The sequence below is a fragment of the Ursus arctos genome, unplaced genomic scaffold (assembly GCF_023065955.2).
Source record: "Ursus arctos isolate Adak ecotype North America unplaced genomic scaffold, UrsArc2.0 scaffold_29, whole genome shotgun sequence".
NCBI lineage: Eukaryota > Metazoa > Chordata > Mammalia > Carnivora > Ursidae > Ursus > Ursus arctos.
In genome coordinates, this window is record NW_026622974.1 from 29,697,780 (window position 1) to 29,721,375 (window position 23,596).

The following is a 23,596-nucleotide window of genomic DNA, read 5'->3' on the forward strand; positions in this document are numbered from 1 at the left end:
TTATATTAGGAACCAGCCATACTAAGAAAGCAGCCCTGTACCTACCACTACTAGGCTCATGCCTTCAGGCAGGAATGTGAGGACCAAGACAGGGCTGGTGGAGCCGAAAGTATCCTGGAGAGCCTGAGGGAATTCACCTTGAAGTATGAGAAAATGGGCTGTGGGGATAATCAATCAGTTTGCTAACCTTTCTCTGTTTTGGCATACTATCAGGCAGAAAAGGAATAAACTTTAGTTTGTGTGATACGTTTTCTTGTCAGATTTGCTGGAGTTTCACACTCCTTAAAATGTGTTTAATTTTTAGTATGGTATCTGATACTGACATGGATGGAATTAGCCAATATTCTGTAGAACTATAATTTACATAATTTTGTGAATTTCTAACTCATGAAAATTATTGATGACTTTAATTATCAATGACTTGACCTCTAAATTCATAGATTAGCTCGTAAAGTATTATTATTGAACAAATAAACAATACTTTGTTAATAGGTAATTGTCTTTTGCGAGCACAAATGTCTAATGGCACATTCCTGTGTATTGTTTAAAATTTTATTTTCATTACAAAACTAAGAAAAGTATGCATTTCATATTGGCTATGTGGTTGAATTATTACCCTTCTAACCAGACAAAGCCATGGAGTAAAACTTTGCTTTTGACTGAATGATGAAGAGCTAGTCCTCTTGCAGATAAAGAATAATTAAATGTGCGGGTGGAAGATCTTGCATTGAAAGCCATTTCTTGGGGCACCTGGGTGGCTCAGATGGTTAAGCGTCTGCTTTTGGCTCAGGCCATGATCCCAGGCTCCTGGGATTCAGCCCCGCATCGGGCTCCCGGCTCAGTGGGGAGTCTGCTTCTCCCTCTTCCTCTACTGTTCCCCCTGCTTGTGCTCTCTCGCTCTGTCAAATAAATAAAATCTTTTAAAAATTTTTTAAAAAAAGCCATTTTTTGTTCTTAAGGAAAATGAGACTTGGGTATCATTTGTTTAGGTTGCTAGTATTTGAACTCACCTGAGATTGACAAAGATTCCTTAACTAAACTCTACTCAGGTTCCTTTGAACTCTTCTACATAGGACCTGACCTTTTTAAAACATTTTAATCCCAGTATTGTTAATATACAGTGTTATATTAGATTCAGGTGTACAATACAGTGATTCAGCAATTCCGTATATTACTCAGTATTCACCAAGATAACTGCACTCTTTTTTTTTTTAACGGATCAGTTATTTAAGTAGGTTCTTTGTAAGAAATTTAGAATACCAATTTGTGAGGGTAGACTCATATTGTGAGAGAAAACACAGTGGAGGTAGCCTTGACACTGAGGAACAGCTTTGATTTTTGGCAGATTTGCAAGTCCACAGCTTTCTGATCAACCTTGCACTACTCTGTAATCTCATATTTCTCTTTCACCATGTCATAGATCTCACCTTCCTGGCGCCTGGGTTTACACAGCTTCTTCTTGAAGTCAGCATCAGTGAGATGTTTGGGGATTTTCACATTGCTGATGTCAATTTTGGTGGAAGTGGCAATGACAAATTTATATTGTGTTCCTCACAGAGGAACTCGATTGAGGGCCAGAGGTCCAGTCACAAGTAGCAAGCCACTGCTCAGTTGCTTCAGGAAAACCACCCTCTTGCCTCCGTGGTGCCCAGTGAGGATGATCAAAATCGTCCCGGGGTGATGCTAGCTTGAAATTTTCTCACATGCTGACCAAGAGGTTTCTTGCTGTGGTTCAACAGCTTTCGAGGCACATCTCTGGTAGGATAATACCTAGGCATTTTTCAAAGTTTAAACAAGGTTTAAACTTTTGTTTTTGTGACAGTAGCAAGAATCTTCTCCTTCTCCTTTTCAACCCTGGATTTAACTGCTGAGTACTTTCTCTAGTACATGGTCTTTCTGGAATACATACAGAAATATTTGACAATTCCTCTGAGTAGGACAGGGTTTCAGCTACAGTGGGGCTTCCCCTTCTTTGGCATTTTAGCCTCGAGGTTACCTTTCTTAACCTTGCCAACAGCATCAGCCTTCTTGCCTTCTGGTTTCGTCTTCTTATTATCCAGCATCTCAGGTTTTTCACCCACTATCTTACAAGATGGGAAAGAGAACTCAAGATAACTGTACTCTTAATCCCCTTCACTTATTGCACCCATCCCCCCCACCTCCCCTTCGGTAACCATCAGTTTGTTCTCTATAGTTAAGAGTCTGTTTTTTGGTTTGTCTCCTTTTTTCCCTTTTGTTTGTTTTGTTTCTAAAATTCTACATATGAATGAAATCATGTATTTGTCTTTTTTCTGACTGACTTATTTTGCTTAGCATTATACTCTCTAGCTCCATCCACATCCTTGCAAATGGCAAGATTTCATTGTATTTTATGGCTGAATAATATTCCAGTGTGTCTGTGTGTGTCAGTATCACATCTTCTTCATCCATTTATCCATTAATGGACACTTGGGCTGCTTCCATAATTTGATTATTGTAAGTAATGCTGCAATAAACATCAGGATGCATATATCCTTATGAATTGGTGATTTGTATTCTTTGGGTAAATACCCAGTAGTGTGATTACTGAATCATATGGTAGTTCTATTTTTAATTTTTTTGAGGAACCTCCATACTGTCTTCCACAGTGGCTGCGCCAGTTTGCATTCCCACCAACAGTGCATAAGTGTTCCTTTTTCTCCACATCCTCTCCAACACTTGTTGGACACCCTCTTCCTTGGCCATAGATTCTCACTTTTGCTTGGTGTACTTAGAATTGAATTCAGTCTCTCTCCCTTACTGCAAAACTCCATTGCAGTTGTCCCTATACCTATTGCGATAGTCCCCCTTACCTCTTTAACAAGTGTTGTGAATATTTTTTTTTTCTTTAACAGATAAAAAATTTGATCATTAGTCAGAGGCCAAATAGTTATTTTTGGTGTTTCAGATAATGGTATTGAGCCTTAAATTATTGAGTCCACTCAAGCACAGAAACTGAATCAAGAAGGCTGGAGTGTTTTTGTGAGGTTGTAAGCAATGTGACATCTAAGTCCAGATCAGTTAATGGAGAGAATAACATGTCAGAATAAGAAGTTTGGACTTCATTTCGTAATAGGGACTTAATTGAAGTATTTCCAGAAATGTTCTAGAAGGTTCTGGCACCATGTATAAAACAGAATGTGGAGGAAGGAAAAATGGAGGGAAATTTGGAGACTCCACCAGTGTTGCAGATGAAAAGTCTTAAAGGCCTAAATAAGATAGTGGTGGTGAGAATAAAGAAGTAATGAATGTTACAGCTGTTATGAAGGTTGAATGAATATTGACTACATGTTGGCAATCAAAGAAAAGTGAAGTGCTAGCAATGTGAAAATGTTTTCAGCCTTGGGTGTTAGGAGGATGATGTCCCATGAAGGAGGAGATATATAAAGTTCAGTAAAAAATGTAGGGTTATAGTTAAAAATGTGGGGCTGAGCTTGAGTAATAAATAAGAGCTATAAACAGATAGGTAGAACTCATCAACATGCAGGTGGTATTTGAAGTCAGGAGCCTGGGTGAAACTGACAAGGGAGAAAACATGAAAGAAGAAAAGAAATCCATGCATCAGTCCTTGGGAGATACCTGTATTTGGGCAGGTGACATGAGACAGAGCAGCTACCAACAGAGAAGAGAGACAGGGAATGGGAGCAGAAGAGTCTATAGTGAAAATGAGGATTTGATACAAGAAGGCTTCTGACACAACGGAGTACTGCAGAGAGAGACTAGAGTGAGAAAAAGCACTGGATTTGATGGCTAAGAGGCCTCTGAAGCCTTGGGAGGGAGGTTTGAGTAGAGCCTATGAGAATATATGTTGAATTTCAATAAATGGAGGGGAAAACATAGGAATTTGCTAGTGTATCTTCCTTGTAAAGTTTGGCAGAGAAAGGAAAAAAGCAGATAAGATTGTAGCTGCTGATGGAAGAGGTAAGGAAGGGTTGTTGTTTGAGAAGAGGGCATGAATATGTTCATGAGCTGAGGGGAAGAATCCTGGGAGAACATGTAATTAGTGAAATGAGAGGTGAAGACATTCTTCATGAGCACTTCCTCACAGAAGGTGGGGCCACGTGGCATCAAGGGCACAACTGGAAGGATCGTTCTTTGTTTCCTCTGAAATGTAAGGTAATAGGGAAGACTTGAGTCAGTTAGGTAAGGGTTTTTGTTTTTGTGTGTGGTGATCTCAAACTTCACAATGATGTGGGATAGATGTAAAATGGGTTTTATGTATTCTAATTTTATTCTTTATAAAAATTCCTTAATCCACTAGGTATTGTTACTAGAATGAATTAGTACCATTTAATTACATAGTTATTAGTTGTGGAGTAGAAGATTTCCCTCAATTTTAATAAGTACATACATTCTTCGAGGTTTATTCATCAGAAATAACAAGATTAGTGGTACAAAATGAAATGAAAGTAGATCAACTTTAATCTCAAATTTTTTGGGATTTCAAGATAATGCATTTGAATCACAAGTTGTGATTGTCGTAGATGCACACTTAAATTAGGATATTATCCTGGTTCCCTTGACCTGTCCTCGTTTGCTAGAACTGCTCCCACCACTGTCTCTCTGATATTGCCCCTTAAATATCTGGAAGGCCCTTCAAAGTCACTGAAGACTGTCCTTTGCCGAACTCACCATTTGCTTCCTGTGCTGGCCAGCCTTCAAGCTGTTCCCTAATTATCCCTGCTTCCTGGTATTCACCCACTTGTGTGATCCCCTCTCACATCGTACCGGGGTTGGTCTGTGTGACCAATAACATATGGCAGACGCAGTGGCATGACACTTCTGTTCTGGGTAGAAAATTCTGCAGCTTCTATCTTGAAAGCTTTCTCTTGCTTATGCTTTCTCTCTTTTGGCTATCTCACTGAAGGGAGGGGCAGTGGGGGCAAGTAAGCTGCCGAGTTGAGAGTAGTCCTGTGGAGAGGCTTCTGTTACAAGGGACTGAAACCTCCAGACATCAGCTAAAGAGGAACTAAGACCTGCCAACAACCACATGGAAGTGGATTCTTCAGTTACAGTAGACCCCTGAGATGATTGAAGACCTGACTGGTAGCTTGGTTGCAATCGGTAGAAAACCTGTGCCAGCACTACCTAGCTCATTTGCTCCCATGTCTCTGAAACTCTGTGCTTGCTGTTTTAAGCCGCTGCCTTCAGGGGTAATTTGCTAAACAGTAATAGAGAACTAATACATCCCTGACCAGGTTCTCTTCTTGGATCCCGGTCTCAGTGAGTTGAACCTATCTGCTCCCTTCCACAAGCCAAGATCCTAAGAGTCTACCAGGATACTGCTTTCTCCTGTACTCTGCTAATCAATTATAAAGTTCTGTTAAGCACCTATTGTGTACTGGAATACAAAAATGAACAAAATAAGAAATTTCTCTTCATATAGAATTTACATACTAGTGGGGGGATCAGACGATAAACAGTGAATAATAGAAGTATCTCGTGGTGGTGGTAAGCGCAGGTGAAGGGAAAGAAAGTGATGGTGGTGGGGAAACTAGTTAATGGAGGAGAGTCAGAGATGGCAACTGTGGTAAAGTCCTTTGAAGGAAGTGTCTGTGTGGTTGCCATCCAGAAGAGCAGTCTAGACAGTGCGCATCATGAGTACAAAGGTCCTGAGAAAAGACTTACTTGATATGTTGGAAGAACAGCAAGAGACTGTTGTGGCTGGATCAGAGAGGGTAAAGGAGGAGTGTGGTAGGTATGGAAGGACATCGGAGAGGTAGGGGTGACCTTGCAGATCCATGGAAATGATTTTGGATCTTACTCTACATTAGTTAGGAAGCCATTGGACTGGTTTGAGTACAGGAGTGACAAGATCAGAATTAGGTTTCAACAGGATCACTGGGGCTGTGCTGTTGAGAACAGATTTGTTGGGAGAGCCGAGAGTCAGAGAGAGAACAACAGAAAATGATGATGGTATAGATTAGAGTGGTGGAGTTGGAGGTGGTCTGACATGGTCAAACTTTAGATTTATTTTGAAGGTCACTGACAATTAGCTGATGGATTGGATGTGAGTATAAGAGAAAGGGAGGAACCACAGGTGTTGTCATATGACTTTGAGATGCTCTGGTGGACCTGAGGGAAGGGTTGTGTCAGTCTGCATTGGTCTTACCAATTATTATGTACCCAGACCATCAACCGTCCCCACAACCCCTGTTTCATGCCTTCTCTACGTCAGGTAGTACCTTAGAAGTCCTGAGGGGCTGACAACTCTGATAATACTGATCTTGAGGTAATGTTAAACCTACTCCTATCCCAAGTTATATTAGACATTATATTCTTTCTAATATACTATAAAATGAATTTTAATGTATAAATAATGAAATTTATGGCAGGTTATATGTATTCAGCATTTTTCATAGATTATATCTTGACTTCTTACAGCAATCTAGGAAGTAGGAACTGTTATTGTGACAACTTTATGGTCAGGAAGATGGAGGGTTTGAAAACTTAGCTTGTCCATGTCCATGCAGCTATTAAGTAGTGGGGACATAAATGATATGTAATTCCATCTGATTCCAAAGCCCCTGTCCAGCAGAACTACATACAAAAACTACTTTGCCTCTTTAAAGGAACATGTCTATAACACACTCAGTTATACTGATAGCAAGATTATGTCTGTCTTACTTTCAAATAATTTTACTAAAGTTTCCCATTTGAAGAATCAAATACTCACTAGTTGATAAGTATTAGGGATGATGTGCTAACAGAGCCCCAGACAGATGACATCATTGCTACCTATACACTAAATGACTTCAACATCCATAGTGATGGACTTATGAGTGACTAATAAGAGCTCACTAATAAAAATTGCTCTACTGTCTAAGTGCTTGTTCCCAAAGAATCTACTTTGCCTGGAGAACTGGTGTGGGTCTTGTCACAGATGCCAATACTGAAATAGGTGCCCCATTTGTGAGTCACCAACATTGAGAATCCAGACTAATAGGTTAGGGTGACATTTCCAGTTTGCCACTCACTCTCTAAATTGTTATGTTGTCTTAAGCTCAGGATGGCATAATTTACATTATGAGCTATCAGAACTCAGTCATCCACTCAGTCATTTTTATAGAGAAAGTGAAGTTCAGAGGTCAAAATAAGAGTTGCCTGTGCCTTTTTATATTTCTTAGGTGTTTGATTTTCTCAACTATTTTAAAATTCACTACAGATGCTATTACATTATCCAAATAATGATAGTAATGCCAGTAATTCAATAGTCCATTTGCCTTCTTTTCGTTATAAAATGATGTTTAACAAGTACTTTAAGCTCCTTGGAAGAAAATCACTATTACTATGATGATGATGATTGCTACTATTTTTGGTCACTTTTCTCCCTTTTTAGGATATTAAAAAAATGTCTGGGAAAGGGAAAACGTCTGTTACTATTTCTTATATAACATCTGCAAGAAATGCTATTACTTTTTAAGATATGCTGACGGAACGTTTGAAATCATTTTCTTCACTTTAAAAAAATTTTTTAAAAAATTTTAATCCAATTAATTAACATATGTTATTGGTTTCAGAGGTACAGGTCCATGATTCATCAGTCTTATATAATACCCAGTTGAAATCATTTTCTGTTTCTAAAGAAATTAGAGACTTGCCGTGATAAGACTTCAGTCACCTTCTTTCTTCAGCAAACTGGTTGTTCTGTGTAAATTCTCATGTTTTCCCAATGTACTAAAGTGTCAGATCCAGACATAAGATATTTTTAAATAATCGACTTCGGTATAATGAATTCTAATATTCGTTTTTTCCTTTTTAAAAAATTTTTATTTAACTTTTATTAGTTAACATTCAGTACAATATTGGTTTCAGAAGTAGAAGTCAGTGGTTCATCACTTACACATACAACACCCAGTGCTCATCACCACAAGTGCCCTCCTTAATCCCCATCACCCATCTAGCCCCTCCCCCATCCACCCTCCCTCCACCAACCCTCAGTTTGTTCTCTATCATTAAGAGTCTCTAATGGCTTGTTTCCCTCTCTCCTTTTTTCCTTTCCTCCCCTTTCCATATGTTCATCTGTTTTCTTTCTTAAATTCCACATATGAGTGAGATCATATGGTATTATTCTTATTTTGGATTCAAGTGCTTGTGCTTCCACAAAGTAAAGATGGCAGACTAGGCACAAAATGGCTTATGGGGCCATACCTTAATGTTCCAGACATTCCTTCCTTTGATTCCTCTCCTTTGAGTTGCCAGAAATGGGAAGATTCCGTTCAGTTCGGTCTGGGTTGCTTTCCATTATGCTTTTCTCAAAGATGTTTTCTTGGTGAACCTCTTCCTAAGAATGGGGTATCACCAGTGGTTTTAAGGCATTCATCCTTTCCACATGTTCCTAAAGAAGCTGAAATATAGATCCTACCTCTACACTGTTCCTCTCCCTTGAGTTATCCAAAGAGGCAATGACCTGGAAGGGATGAGTGTTGAGTTGTACTAAGGTAAGATTTAAATGGAAGGAGGGTAAAGAATAAAAGATGCAAAAATATGAGGACTTTTCTTGTATTCTTTTTTTATTACACTTAGGTTATAAAATTAGGATTTAGAAGACAAGATTCTTTCTAACTCAAAGAATGACTCCAAAGTCTCAATGGAGTATCTTTTGTTGTATACATCTATATAGCTCACACATACATAATGTTTACTATGTTGCCAGGTACTCTCTATTTGTGTTACATTGTTGTAGTCCCCAACCAACCTTATGAGGTAGATACGAATATTATCCGTGGGGCAGGAAACTGAGGCCAGGACTGGCTGCATGGGCCTGCAACCTATGCAATTGCATAGGGCCTCGGCCGGGGCGGGGGCTGTACTTGGTTTAATGCTATATTGTCACTGCCTTGAAATTCTTAATAATTTTTGAACAAGAAACACTGCATTTTCATTTTGCCCGGGAATAAGAAACAGATGGGCAAAAGCAGAACAGAGGGAAGCCATGTAAGAACTTACTGTGAAATCATGCCATGTTATGTGGGTGTGGCAAGAGAGGGACTGGAAGAATATGCAGCGTAGGGTTTGGATTTTACATTGTAGGTGATGATGGGGCCAGCAGGATTTCAGTCATGAAAATATGCTAGTAAACTGCAAACGTTTCCTCTACTAACATACTATATGTTATAAATCCACAGTGAACTTCTTTTATTTTTTTAATGATTTTTTATTATATTATGTTAGTCACCATACAGTACATCCCCGGTTTCCGATGTAAAGCTCGATGATTCATTAGTTGTGTATAACACCCAGTGCACCATGCAATACGTGCCCTCCTTACTACCCATCACCGGTCTATCCCATTCCCCCACCTCCCTCCCCTCTGAGTTTTGCCAAACTTTTTATGGAACATTTGAAATATATGCAAAAACGTACATGTTAGTATAATGGACTCTTACCCATCCATCACGTAGCTTCAACAGTTCCTTGGCTAGAGATGTTTTTAAAGTTGTCTGAATGCCTTTAGGTGGGATCTCTCTCCAAATATTTATACCCTGCCCTTTTTACCCATGTTCGTTACCCATCTGGCCCCTGAGAATGAGTCCATGACCCCTGATAAATTCTGGGCCATAATGTTTGGTCTTCTTGCCTCCTTCCCTGCTCCCTCAGCCCCCAAATTTCCCCCTATCTCCAAGACTTTCTTCATGTCATTACCTCTGCTTGGAATGCTCTTTCCCTTTTGCACTTGTAAAATTGAATGCATCTTTGATGTTCAAATATCACCTCCCCCTCAACCAGCTCAAGTGATAGTTCCAGCCTCTTTTTTTTTTTTTTTAAAGATTTTATTTATTTATTCGACAGAGATAGAGACAGCCAGCGAGAGAGGGAACACAAGCAGGGGGAGTGGGAGAGGAAGAAGCAGGCTCATAGTGGAAGAGCCTGATGTGGGGCTCGATCCCATAACGCCGGGATCACGCCCTGAGCCGAAGGCAGACGCTTAACCGCTGTGCCACCCAGGTGCCCTGATAGTTCCAGCCTCTTGATTCTGTGTTACAATTATCTGGGTATATGTCTTATGTCCCTTGACCCCACAGTGAACTTGTGATAAACATTTGTTAGTGACCATTTTACCGAACTCAGGAATAATATGAAAAGCACATGAGCAAAAAGCAATTATTGCTGCATCCTGAAAGGGAATAGTTCATCTAAATGTGAAGCAAATAGAGCCATAAGGTCTTTTTTGGGCAGGGGGGGGGATTGTTTCTTTTGCACATTAGTTTGTTAGAATAAAGACCAGAAAAAATGGTTACCAAGTAAAATACAATGGAATGGTACTGGAAATAAACTTATTCTCCCATGGGATCATGTTTACTTGATTTCAGAGAATTTAATAGTGTGTTCTTCATGGATTGAGACAAACATGCTTTTCCTAGGTGACTGCTATGTCTTTATATACGTTGGTGCTTGGAACTCCCAAATTCACACCCTGATCTAGAGTATACTTCTGAGTTGGAGATTCAAATATAACGTCTCCACTAGGATGGCTCTCAGACAATCCTGGTGAACAAGTCCAAAACTGAGTCCTTGACTTTCCTTTCCCAAAACTCTTCTTCCTCCAATTTACCTACTTTGTAACATGACAGCTTCTATAACCCTTGCAGTTGCTCATACCAGTGAGTCATCCTTGTCACTCACTTCTTCACTCTCTGCATCCAGTTCACTACCAAGTCTTTTGACTCTGCTTCGTATCATCTATATTTCTTATTTCTGTTGCTGTCACTTCCAACTAAGCTGCCATCATTTCTCACCTTGACCATTGCACTGGCTTCTCTAAAGGTCTCCTTGCTCCTTTTCTTGCCCCCTCCAATTCTCCACATTGCTGCCCGTAATCTTAAGTAAGACAAAACTTGGCTTATGTCTGATTAAAACCATCCAGTGATTTCCCAGCTTGATGAGATCGAAACCCAAATTCCTACTGAAGGTTGAAGGAATTTGTCCCCAGCCTATCATCAACATTATCTCATGTCTTTCCGCTGAGCTCACCAAGACAGCAGCTACACTTCCTTCCCTTGTTACAGCTCCAGGAATGTGGTAGGCTTGGTCCTGCCTTGGGCCTGGGTACAGGCTGAGGTCTCTCCCTGGAAGCATTTCCGTAGAGATCACCTAATTCCTATTCGTTACTCAGAACTCAGAGGATACCACTTCTTTAGGGAAGTTCTCCTTCAATAACTTCAATCTGAAATAGATCCCCTCGCTATCTTCTAAGTGTTCTGTGAGTTTCCATTATTGTTCATTTGCTCAATGTCTTCTCTGATAGATGATAAGCTTCATGAGGGACAGGCCATGTCTTTTGTTCATCTCTATCCTTTGGGCCTAGCCCAGTGCCTGATACATATCTAAGTGTTCAGTAAATATTTAATAAATGAAATAAACATTGCCTTGATGTTGCCACTTTGCACACTTTGTGTCTTTTGTACCTTGAAGTTTGTTTTTGGTGGGCTCTCTTAAAATCTTCACCTTCCTTTAGATGCTTTGTTTTTTTTCTTGCTCCTATCTTGGTACTACCCCCGCAATATTCCAAACTTAGTATTGCTATTCATCTCTGATGAACTGTTCACAGCTCAGGGCCTGAGGTAGCGTTTCTACCAAAGTGCCACCCACTGACAGTATGAGGGTGGGAGGTGAAGGGTGTGTGGGTGGGTATATATGGAGCGCTGGGAACATGCCCCAGGTGCTTACCACAAACACAGGATTTCTTTGCATCTCTTATCTTAAAGAAATTTTGCATCCTACTTTATAGTTATTCCATACTTGTTTTTACTGTAAAAAGTGCTTGGGGTCACTTTTGCAGCTTGTACATATACCCCAGAAGCTCTGATTGAAACATTTTTAGGCATTTTTTAGCCTGGCTCAGTTTTCTAGACAGTTTCTTTCCCACTCATAGCAGAGACTTCTTGAACACTCTAAAAGGCCCTCAATCCTGCCCTTACCTTTCTGATTTTCTTGCCTTGTTTCTTTTATCCCTCCATCCTAATTCTACTTCCAGTAATTCCTGGTGGACTGCTATTTGCATTTTGGGTGGAAAAGTTCTTTATTGTGCTGGGCTGTCCTGTCATTGCCCTCCCTACCTCACCCCATAGTGCAGAGAGGTTAGACTTCCTGGCCTCCATCTACTTCCTGCCAATTGCACCCACAGTCATGGTGACAAGCCAACTTCCCGCCATATTTTCAAACACCCATGTTCCTCTTCCATTTGAGAACCACTTCTCAGTCTGTTGACACCTCTTACAAAATCTAGAACCTTGATAATAGGTTTAGAGTTTAACAACTATTTTATTCATTCAAAACTCAACGATTTATTAAATCTCTGCTGTGTGTCAGGCACAGTTCTAGTAAATGGAAATATAGCCAAGAATAGACTCACCATCTGAGGATTATTGTGTGGTTCTTTCTCCCTACCAACTCACTTATTTTTTGTTTGTTTTTGAACAGGTTTGTTCTCCTCTAATGTACTGTTGAATAGTCTTCCTTTGTGTTCTGATGATTTCTAGTTTAAATGTTATAAGGACATTGACATTTAGGATAGATGAAAACATGGACCAAAATAATAAAAAAAAAAATTTTTAAACCAGAAAATATGAGTGGTTGGTCCCTAATTGGCAAGACATTAACAGAATGTTAATATTTTAAGCATACTATACATTAAAAAAAGATTTTAGTGTGGAATAAAGTAATTTCATAAGAATTCCTGCTATAATTTTCCTTCTTTTTGACATAAGTAGTTTAGTTTGGCAGCAATGGTTTTATTTGCTTTATGTAATTATTTAATTTCTCTGGGTTTGCTTACATTGTTATGTCATTCTAACATATTTATGTACTTATTCATGTGTGGTTGTACAATATTTAAAGAAGCTGCGTAATGCTACTAGAAGCAGCAGAGAGAGAGAGCCCCCAAATCTATTAAGTGATGCGGCCTGGCAAGACAGGGAAAGGAGGGGTGCTGGGCTGGTGTGATACTACTCTGTTGGAGAACAAGGGGCGTACATGTTTCCAAATAAAGCGACAGGACGTATGAAGAATGGGTATCAACCTGAAGTAATAAAATCAGGTACCCCCTTTTCTCCCACCTGTTAACATTACTTGCAGATTTCAGAATCTGTGGTGACTAGAAGATCAATGGAACTCCTTTTGTATCACTTTCTGTGTGTCAGCCACCATTTTAAACACTTTATATACATTACTTAATTTTCACAACAAACTTGTAGGTTATCATCACTACTACCACCATCATCATTATCATTATCATCGTCATCATCCTTATTTTCCCCATGAGGGTACTGAGGTACTGGGAGATTAAGTGATAGGTAGTATCAGAGATGGACTCCAAACCGAGAGAGTGTGGACATAACGTTTGGGTGTTTAACTCCTACACTGTACCACCTCTGGTGGGGCGAACAAGGTTGAGAGTTAAGTAACATAACGCTGTCTTTACTGATAAACTGTGTATTAGACGCTTAATATCAGGATGGGTAAAACTATATGGTTTGCCAATTTTTACATTGAAATTTGATCTTTTTTAAAATTTGATTTTAATTAACTTATTTTAATTAAAAAAAAAGATTTATTTATTTATTTTGAGAGAAAGAGAGAGAATGCATGCGCATGTAAGTAGGGGGAGGGGCAGAGGGCGAGGGAGGGAAGCAGACTCCCTGCTAAGCACAGAGCCCGACCCAATCATGACCCTATCTGAAGTCAAGAGTCAGACGCTTAACTGACTAAGCCACCCAGGCGCCCCTAACTTATTTTAATTTTAACTCCTTTTTTGCGTAAAAGAGACAATTCTTCAGTTTTGTTACTACTAAACAGTTTACTCTTTTTAACAAAGGCATTAGTTTGCAGGAAAAAATTTCTGTACAATAATATAACAAGCAGTTATATTTTATTTCTCTTAATTTTACTTTCCCAGAAAGATGTAGTTGAAATAAAAGCACAATTAGTTTCAAAGGGAAATTGTTAAATTCAGAACAGGTCAATTATCAGCTATCACCTGCATAAAGACTGCCAAGATGTAAATACCTGAACGTTTCTTTTTTTTTTTCCCCTCTACTTTGTCTCATTTTGTTTTTTACTTCCAAATTTTAGAGGATGTTTTACATGTCTTTTTTCTTTGTAGCTTCACTTACTCTAAGCTAAATTGACAATTACTTCCAGCGATAAAACCACAGAAACTATGATAAAGATATGGCCGGATGGCCCCTAATTGACTTGCTTAATCCAATAAAGTGTTTCCTTCTGAGACAATGAGAAGGTCAGGATGGAATACTCTGGAATACAATACATACATCAGCTGCTCTTAACCAATTTATAGACTCACTATTTGCTGAACACAAAACCTCAGTTGTTGGACTTTAACTCCTGTTTTGTTAATCCAAAAGCAGATGCTTCACCTTTCACTCATTCATTTATTTCTGCCCCTAAATTTCTAAGTTTATTTTCTCATCTGGCCACCATTGCCGTTCTTATGGCTATTTATGTCGATAAGATGGAAATAATAAAGGAAAAGACTATATCCATATATCCATTCTTCAGAAAGTATTCTCTTTTGCCAGTTACCTAAAAGCACTAAATAATGTATCCCTTTGGCCTGATAGAAAACTAAAAATCAAGTTAGAAGAATACTCTGGTGTGTGTAACATTCAAATCTTTCCTATAAATTCAACATTCACATTGGTAAAAAGGACTAAATAATGTTTTCAAGGTATCACTCCAAGTATCCAGGGACGTGAAGGATTCATGGAGATGGTTCAAATAATTTCAGCAACTAAGTGACACTGAAATGTGAATTGATGTACAAATGTTTGGTCAATGAAGTCAGAATAAATAAAACCATGGAGAAGTCTGAAAAATACCAGTTGTCTGCTTATCTGCTAAAAGTTGCCTTTTATTGTGGACACTTTTGGGGCCCCCTCTTCTTCGACAACTGTCCTTGTCTATTTCCTAGCTGTGTTTACATTTCTTGTTGTAACCATTACCACTATCCATCTCCAGAACACTTTGCTCAACTGAAACTCTGTACTCGTTCAACAATAGCTCCCACTCCCCCACTGCCCAGCCCCTGGGAACCGTGACTCTGCTTTCTGTTTCTATGAATTTGGCTTCTCTAGATACCACATATAAGTGGAGTCATGCAATATTGGTCTTTCTGTGACCGGCTTATGTCACTTAGCATAAAGTCTTCACGGTTCATCCATGTGGTAGCATGTGTCAGGATTTTATTCTTTTTTAAGTCTGAATAAATACTCCATTATGTGCATATGTCATATTTTGTTTATTCATCTGTTGATGAACATTTGGGTTGTTTCTGCCTTTTGGCTATTGCTTTGAGCATAATCATCCCTGCTTTCAATTCTTTTAAGTATATATTCCAGTTCCACATCATATGGTAATTTTCTTTAATTTTTTGAGGAACTGACCCTGTTTCCCACAGCAGCTGCACCATTTTATATTCCCACCAGCAGTGCACAAGGGGTCCCATTTCTTCACATCCTCACCAACACTGGTTATTTTCTCTTTCTTTGTCTCTTTCTTCCTTCCTTAACCATCATCCTAATGGATGTGAAGTGGTATCTCTCTATGGGTTTGATTTCCATAATGGTTAGTCATGTGGAGCATCTTTGCATGTGGTTATTGTCCGTCACTAGCAGAATTTTTAAGGAAATCTAATAATCAGAACTTCTCTGATTTCCACCTTTCCAAGCTCAGTATGCTCAACTTGTCCTTGTATTTCCTAAGAATCTTCAGTATCCTCCCACCCCCTTTTTGCCTTTAAACTAGTTCAGCTTAATTTCTGTTACTTGTAACCAAAATGTCTGATCCAGCTTTCCTAGGGAACCGTACATTCCTCCTGCCTCCACCAACATTACAACTCACTGCAGCCCTTGATTTAGCCACTATCTTTATAAAACATTTCAGCTACATGCTTACCATTTCTGCTTATTTTTGGTAGAGAAAATTATTAGCTACGGCAAAGAAAAAATCCTAAGAATGTTTTTTACGTTAGTTAATAAACACAGGAGTAGCCCTTTTCCATGGGAATCTCCCAGAGACATGATTTGTATTGCCTCTTTAACTTGTGTTCTTTCTATGGAGGGATGTCAGGGCAATAGTCTATGCTATAGCAGCCTATCAAGTCAGCCTCATAAGGCAGAGGAACAGCAACCTGGAGTGCGGGTTGGGGCTTGGCACTGGTGCGGTGGGAAGGTGGCGGACTGTGGGGAGGGGGTAGAATTTGCTTGGGTCTCCGCATCTCTAGTAATGTCAATCCCTGGCTTTCCTGTTTTAGGATCTCCTAGGGTAGAATGAAAATTAAATGACATAATCTATGTACAGCACTTCATCCAGTGCTTGGCATTTAATAAGAGATCAGTAAAGGTTATCAATCTCCCTCCAAATAAAAGATATTATAATATCAGAAATTTAAAATTCTCTTTGTTCTAGGGTGACTTTCTCCTAGCTGGTATTTAGGGAGGATAGCATAAAGACATTTTATTTCTTTTTAAATTAATGTCTTGCATTTAATGTAACAAGATGGTTTTCTAATTGTACAATAATTAAACTTAAACAAATGTTACAATGAGAAAGGGGCATTGACCGTGTCATCATTTAAATGTGGAATGAGGATAAGATCAATGCCTTGATTTTCCATAGTCATCATAAGGGTCACATAAAATGACATTTTCTATAATGGGGACTACATCTTCATTCTACCATGAGGACTTCTGAAATAATGAAGAAGAAAAAAATAAAGTTATAGTGTATTTCACTGACAGCTTAGAAGATTTAATTTAATATTCTTTAAGGATCTATAGAGTTTTACCAAATAATAGTTCAGCTCAAATTAAAATGAAATTGCAGTAATATTTTTCCTCTAAGAAAGAACTCCTTTGTCTGATCTGTCACTGTATCATCATTTATTCTTATGTTATTAGAACGATAATTCAATCATATTTTCTTCTTTTAGGGTTAGTTACCAGCATAAAGACTTGCCCTCAGTTCTATACCCTAGAACCTATCATCAGGATTCTGACAAAGCATGATCTTAGATCTGCGTCTATCTTTTCTATTCTGTTTTTGGAAGGGAAGTGAGTCAAAGTGAGTATATAATTTATCAGTAGTAAGAAATTGCCACACCTGGCCTTTGTTTAGACTCGTGTCTTCTTTTCTTAAGGACTTTTACATTGTGTCCCACCAGAACCACCAGTATAGATCTGGAAAAACTGTGATTCATCCTCAGTCAGTGGAAATCACAGAACTCAGCCCTAATATCGTGCAGTACTTACACACTCTGTCAGACACGATAATAGTTTCTGTTTATAGCTATTCGGTTTCTTAAACCGTGGCAATTCTCTGCCATCTCTCTGTTGGAAAAATGTTTATGTTCTTTATTCCTTTCACTCAGAGATCATACTTTCATGAGAAGATAATGATTCTTCAAGGCTTCAATGTCCTTGTTCCCCCTGCCCCCAAACATCGAACTGTTCTGTGAATAGTTATTAGAGCCCTACCAACCAAGCCTCGTACAATTGCATCTGGACTGTGATACGATTCCACTTAATGCTTTGAGAATTGGATGTGGTATTGTCATTTGCCTCACTAGTAAATGGATGTGTTTTTTTTTTTTTTTTTTCTTCTGGTTTGCAAGAATGTAGTCTTCTTTGCTGTAAGGAGGGTTTTATGGGTATCATTGATCACGGAAATGATTATTTTTAAATTAGAGACATGACTTCACATAGAACACAAAACAGACTTGGTCTCCACTGGAAAGAAACGATTCCTGAATATCAACATAAAAAAAAAAATAAGCTTAAAGATACAGAATGCTAAAAAGTGTTAAGGCTAGTATTGTACTAAAACCAGTCACAAAATGAAAGAAAACAGTACCATTCTTGAAACAGCCCCATTCTGCCTCAGGTTTTGTTTCTATCAGATATAATCTTTACAGCTTAAACATTTGACAGATTTTTGTACCAGTTTCATCATTCCCTAACATTTTCACTTTACCTGAGAAAAAACTGTGGGATTGTGAATGCTCTCAGGATAGAGTGATGCCGCATTCCTTTCCACCTCTCCAGCATGCTCTGCTCTGCCCGACTCTTAGTGGAGCTCAATAAATAAGAGCTAAATGGAGTTTTCCCTTGTTTTCTGCTGTTCCATAGTTTGAACTTGCTTTTAAAGACACCATTGTCTGATGATATTTGACAATTTGTTACAGTGTTTTTGATAACACATGAAGCTGTGGACTGTATGCCTGATCTAAGAGGAATAAGAGGGCTTTGTTTCTTGAGTAAAAACTGCTATTTAAGAAAATCTGTTAGCATTTTGTTTTTGTTTTGTTTTTCTCTTTACGGTCTTCGAAAATCTCTCAAATTGTAGGAGCATCTGTTCTCACGCGTTTTAAACTGTGTGCTCGGCTCCTCCACTTATATGACCTATGGACCTAAAACTCATTGTGTCTCAAGCTGAACCTACCTTTTTTTTCTTTTAACCAATTCCCTCTGGCTGTTTTTGTTAACATCATTGCCTTTATTCTAATCACTTCTTCCACTAACTTGGCATTGTGCTTGACTTCTGTGCTTTCCTATATGTGACTTCTGATTTCCTGCCAAAGACTGCCAATTCTACCTCCCCAATATCACTTGCATCTATCTCCTTTTTATTTTTAAGATTTTATTTATTTATTTGAGGTAGAGAGAGAGAGAGAGAGTGCACAAACAGGGGGAGCGGGAGAGGGAGAAGCAGGCTTCCCGCTGAGTAAGGAGCCTGAAGCAGGGGTCTATCCCAGGAACCTGGGATCATGACCTGAGCCGAAGGCAGATGCTTAACCCACTGAGCCACCCAGGTGCCCCACATCTATCTCCTTTTCTGCACACCCACTGCCACTGACCTCATTGCATCTTGTTTATTTTTCTGTCTTCTTTCTGCTCTACTCTCTCAGCTTTAAATCAAGATTAATCATCTTAAGGCAGATATCTAATTGTGTCATTCAGTCATTCACTCTTTACCCTAAGGCCCCCAACTTCTTATAGAAAAAGCATAAACATTCTAGCTATTGTTCTAGAATAGAAGACAATTTGCACCACGTGTAATTTAAAATGTTGTCATAGCCTCATTAAAAAAGTGAAAAGAAATATATTTTAATCCACTATATTAAAATATTATTCCAATATCAATGTGAAAATTATTAATATTTTATGTTCTTTTTTTTTTTTAAGATTTTATTTATTTATTTGACAGAGATAGAGACAGCCAGCGAGAGAGGGAACACAAGCAGGGGGAGTGGGAGAGGAAGAAGCAGGCTCATAGCGGAGGAGCCTGATGTGGGGCTCGATCCCATAACGCTGGGATCACGCCCTGAGCCGAAGGCAGACGCTTAACGACTGCGCCACCCAGGCACCCCCATTATTTTATGTTCTTTGAAGTCTTTGAAATATGTTTCTGGCTACATTTCAAGGGCTCAAAGTCACAAGTGGCTAATGGCTACCCTAATAGTGCAGCTCTGGGACTTTCACTACTTTTTACAAATCTGTTTCTGACTCTAATTTCCTTTCCCTTGTATACATTCCATGTTCTATCACATTGAACTCTACATTCATACCTGTAAATCATTCAAGTTATTTTGCCACCATGTTTTGTGCTGTTCTGTACCCATGGAATGCTATTATCCCCTCCACACTTCCAAATCCTAGAAGTGGTTTAAGGCTTTGTTCAAATGCCACCTGACCCATGAGGTCTTAGCTTCCCTCACACAAAATTAACTATCCCCTCTTACTTTCCACAGCTTATTTTCTGTGATGGCACTTAGCAATCTTAATTTTTCTACACACCCATCATATCTCCTTTCTACGTCATAAATTTCTTGAGAACAATCACTGTGATTTCTTTTTTGTGTCACAAAGCTTAGTCCTGTGCTTTGCTCATAAAGGCATTTACTGAGTGCTTAGTGAATCATAAATTAAACTTCGCCTGAAGGTAATTTTATTAACTGGAATTAGAAATGATTGCAAATAGTCAGAAACGAAAAAAGTGTACCTACATACATATGTAATTGTTTTGAGTTTAAGTGACATTTAATACAATGCTTTCAAGGTAGCAGAAAATACAGCTTTAACAACAACAGCATACTCATATGGCATGTATAAAGAGTTAATAAGAAGGTATTTTTACTTAATAAGTGCGAGGAGAATACTTTCGTAGATTTCTTTACAACACCTTGATTAGCCATTCCTCGAAAGAGGATGCTGCGGAAGGTTGCTTTTGTTTTACTTACCAATTCCTAGCTAAGGACTTACAGGTAATCAGAATCTTTGCCTTTCCAGACCTTCCCTGGGACATATAACTAAACTTTCTGTTTTACATACTCATTTCCTTCAGGATAATTGAGTCAGGCAATTGACTGTCTCAAAGGAAGTTTGATACTGGTGAGAATAAGGTGTAGTTTTTTGTTTGTTGGCTTGGTTTGATTTGTTATCATGCTGGCTCTCCTTAAATTTGCCTTAGACTGATTTCTACCATTGTAAAATAGAGCATTCTAATATAAAACCCTAAAATCTGTTAATTGATGCATCAGAATATGCCATGTTTATATATTCCAACCTAGCTTCTTTCTTTTCTTTTTGGACGTAACTTAATGGAAATTTCTCTTTGGTTGCTGAATGTAGCAGATGCTGTCAGTTCTTCATTCATATCCCTGGGATCCCTTTACCATTTCCGCTTGTGCCAGCCTGACTTCCAGCATCCAAGACCTTTGCACAGCAGGCCAGATGTGCCTGGGAAGTAACAGGGGTAGCCCCTAACCCGTTACTGAAGACTGTGGGGGTAAATTCACTCCAGCTATCTTGTGCCTTGGCTGGGAGGCGTGTATTTTGCACTGTTTCCAAGAGCTTCCCTTTCGTCCTCTTCAATTGCCCACAGTGCTTGCTGCCTTAATAAGACACCCTTAATTGTTTGCTTTTCCTCCCCTTTCTGTACCACCTCTCCGTCCGCTGTGGGTGTCCTTGCCCCTCCCAAATAAACTAGATGCGCTGAGTCCTTGACTCACTGTTCTGCTTTCTGGAGAAGCTAAGACACTGAACTAATCATGGATTTGAAGCCTTTAATGTGGTTTCTATCTTTCTCGCTCTCCTTCTCCTTCCCCACTCTTTCTCCCTCTCTTCCCCATGACTTTTTTTCCTTTCCTTTCCTTACCCAATATTTATGGACTATCTATGTTTTGTAAATTCCCTAAGAAACAGAAATGAAAACCAGTTTTCTTGTCTTCAAGGGTATGCTGAATCATATTCCACTGAATATATCATGAAATCTCTACTAGTAAGCTTGGCCTTTTTTTCTTTTTCTTTTAACTAAAAAAAAAAAAAAAAGACTTTTGCTGATTGCAATGACACTAATTTTTGTTTTTTTGAGCTTTTTTTGGAGGAGCAAAATTTTACCCACATTTGTTTCAACGTATCTCTACAAATATCCTTATTAGACTAAATGGAAAAAAGGTAGTGTTGGTTTTGATAAAACATCAGTGAAAGTCAACAAGAGAAAAATATTTATTCCAAATACCTAATTCTTAATTACTACAGCTCATGCATAGGTGTGGTTGAGTTGATCCTAGGAGACCCACTTTGACATGGACCATGATTGGGTAGACTTCCATCAATCATTTGAGAACCATCTTAACAACACAAATCCAGTAAGAGAGAGAAAAAAAAATCAGTCCTGCAGATTTGGTGTGATATCAGAAAAATACCTGGCTGATTACTTGAAAAAAAAAAAAAAAAACAACCTTCCTATGATTGTTTTACCATTTTTAGTTAGGTAATGGAAAAACCTTTTTGGTCTAAATGGATATTAAGCAGTTTTCCTCTCATTATGTGCCAACTGGCATATCATAATAAAAACATAATAAAAGTCAAAGCAATTTGAATATAATACTTCAAATCCTGGCAGTAAGATAGTTTGAAAAGCTTATTACCAACATCATTAGAGAAGAATAAATAGAAACGCATACTCAAATATAAACCAGTAGCAGAGAGTTTCAAATAATTTTTTTTACATTCTTATAGCTTTGCTAATCCTATTGTTTCTAATGTAAAATCATTGTGTGATCATCCCAGAGAGACATACCCATGCATTATCATTTTATACTCAATTATATTTCTTTTTAATATATATAAGACACGTAGCCCCATTTGATTTGCGTATGATAGGAACAGCTAAATTGACCTAAATTATGTGGATTTAGATTGGTCTCTCCCCAGACTAAATCCTTTCCTTACCTTCGTGTTAATCAGAGTCATTGTCGTTTTCCCCATGAATCTAGATTGAAAATCTGAGTTTGATTTTTGACCTCTCCTGTTTCAGTCAGCTCAGGCTGCCATAATAAATGCCATAGACTGAGTGGCTTAAGCAACAGAATTTTGTTTCTCATAGTTCTGGAGGCTGTGAAATCCAAGATTGAGGTGCTGGCAAGGGTTTCATTGTGAGCCTTCTTTTTCTTGCCTGGTGGGTGGCTACCACCCATCTTGCTGTGTGCTCACATGACCTCATCATGTGTGTAGGGGGATATGACAAAATTCCCTCTTTTTTAAGTCTATAAAATATTCCATTGTGTATATATGCAACATCTTCTTTATCCATTTGTCCATCCATGGACACTTAGGTTGCTTTCATATCTTAGCTATTGTAAATAATACTGCAATGAACATGGATGTGCATATATCTTTTTGAGTTAGTGCTTTCATTTTCTTTGAATAAATACCTTGAAGTGGAATTTCTGGATTATATGATATTTGTATTTTTAGTTTTTTGAGGACCCTTCGCACTCTTTTCCATAGTGGCTACAGCAACTTACATTCCTACCAACAGTGTGTGAGAGTTTCGTTTTCTCTATATCCTTGCCAAAACTTGTTATTTCCTGTCTTTTTGATAATAGCCAATGTAATAGGTATAAGGTGGTATCTCATTGTTTTGATTTGCATTTCTCTGATGACTAATGATGTTGAGCACCTTTTCATGTACCTGTTGGCCATCTGTATGTCTTCTTCAGAAAAATGTCTATTCATACCCTCTGCCTATTTATATTGATTGATTGATTGATTGATTTTAATGTTCAGTTGACCGGCACATATGACATCATTAGTTTTTGATGTAGTGTTCAACGATTCATCAGTTGAGTATAACTCCCAGTGCTCATCACCACATGTGTCCTCCTTGATACTCATCCCCTGGTTACCTCAACCCTTCCTTTCTGTAACCCTCAGTTTGGTTCCTAGAGTCCAGAGTCTCTTATGCTATGTCTGCCTCTCTGATTTCTTCCCATTCTGTTTTCCCTCCCTTCCCCTATGATCCTCCCTGCTATTTCTTATGTTCCACATATGAGTGAAACCATATGTTAATTGTCTTTCTCTGCTTGACTTATTTCACTTAGCATAATCCCTTCCTGTTCCATCCATGTTGATGCCCTCTGCCTATTTTTAGATCAAATTGTTTATCATTGAGTTTTATGAGTTCTTTATATATTTTGAATATTAACCCCTTATCAGATATATGATTTGCAAATATTTCCTTTCATCCTGTAGGTTGCCTTTTCATTTAGTTGATT

The 23,596-nt window shown here is 38.5% G+C and overlaps 1 pseudogene; it reads right to left on the reverse strand.

The window, feature by feature from the left end:
- Positions 1-1,251: 1,251 nt before the first annotated feature.
- On the reverse strand, positions 1,252-22,292 carry LOC113261339 (60S ribosomal protein L6-like; annotated as a pseudogene).
- Between the last annotated feature and the right edge of the window lie 1,304 nt (positions 22,293-23,596).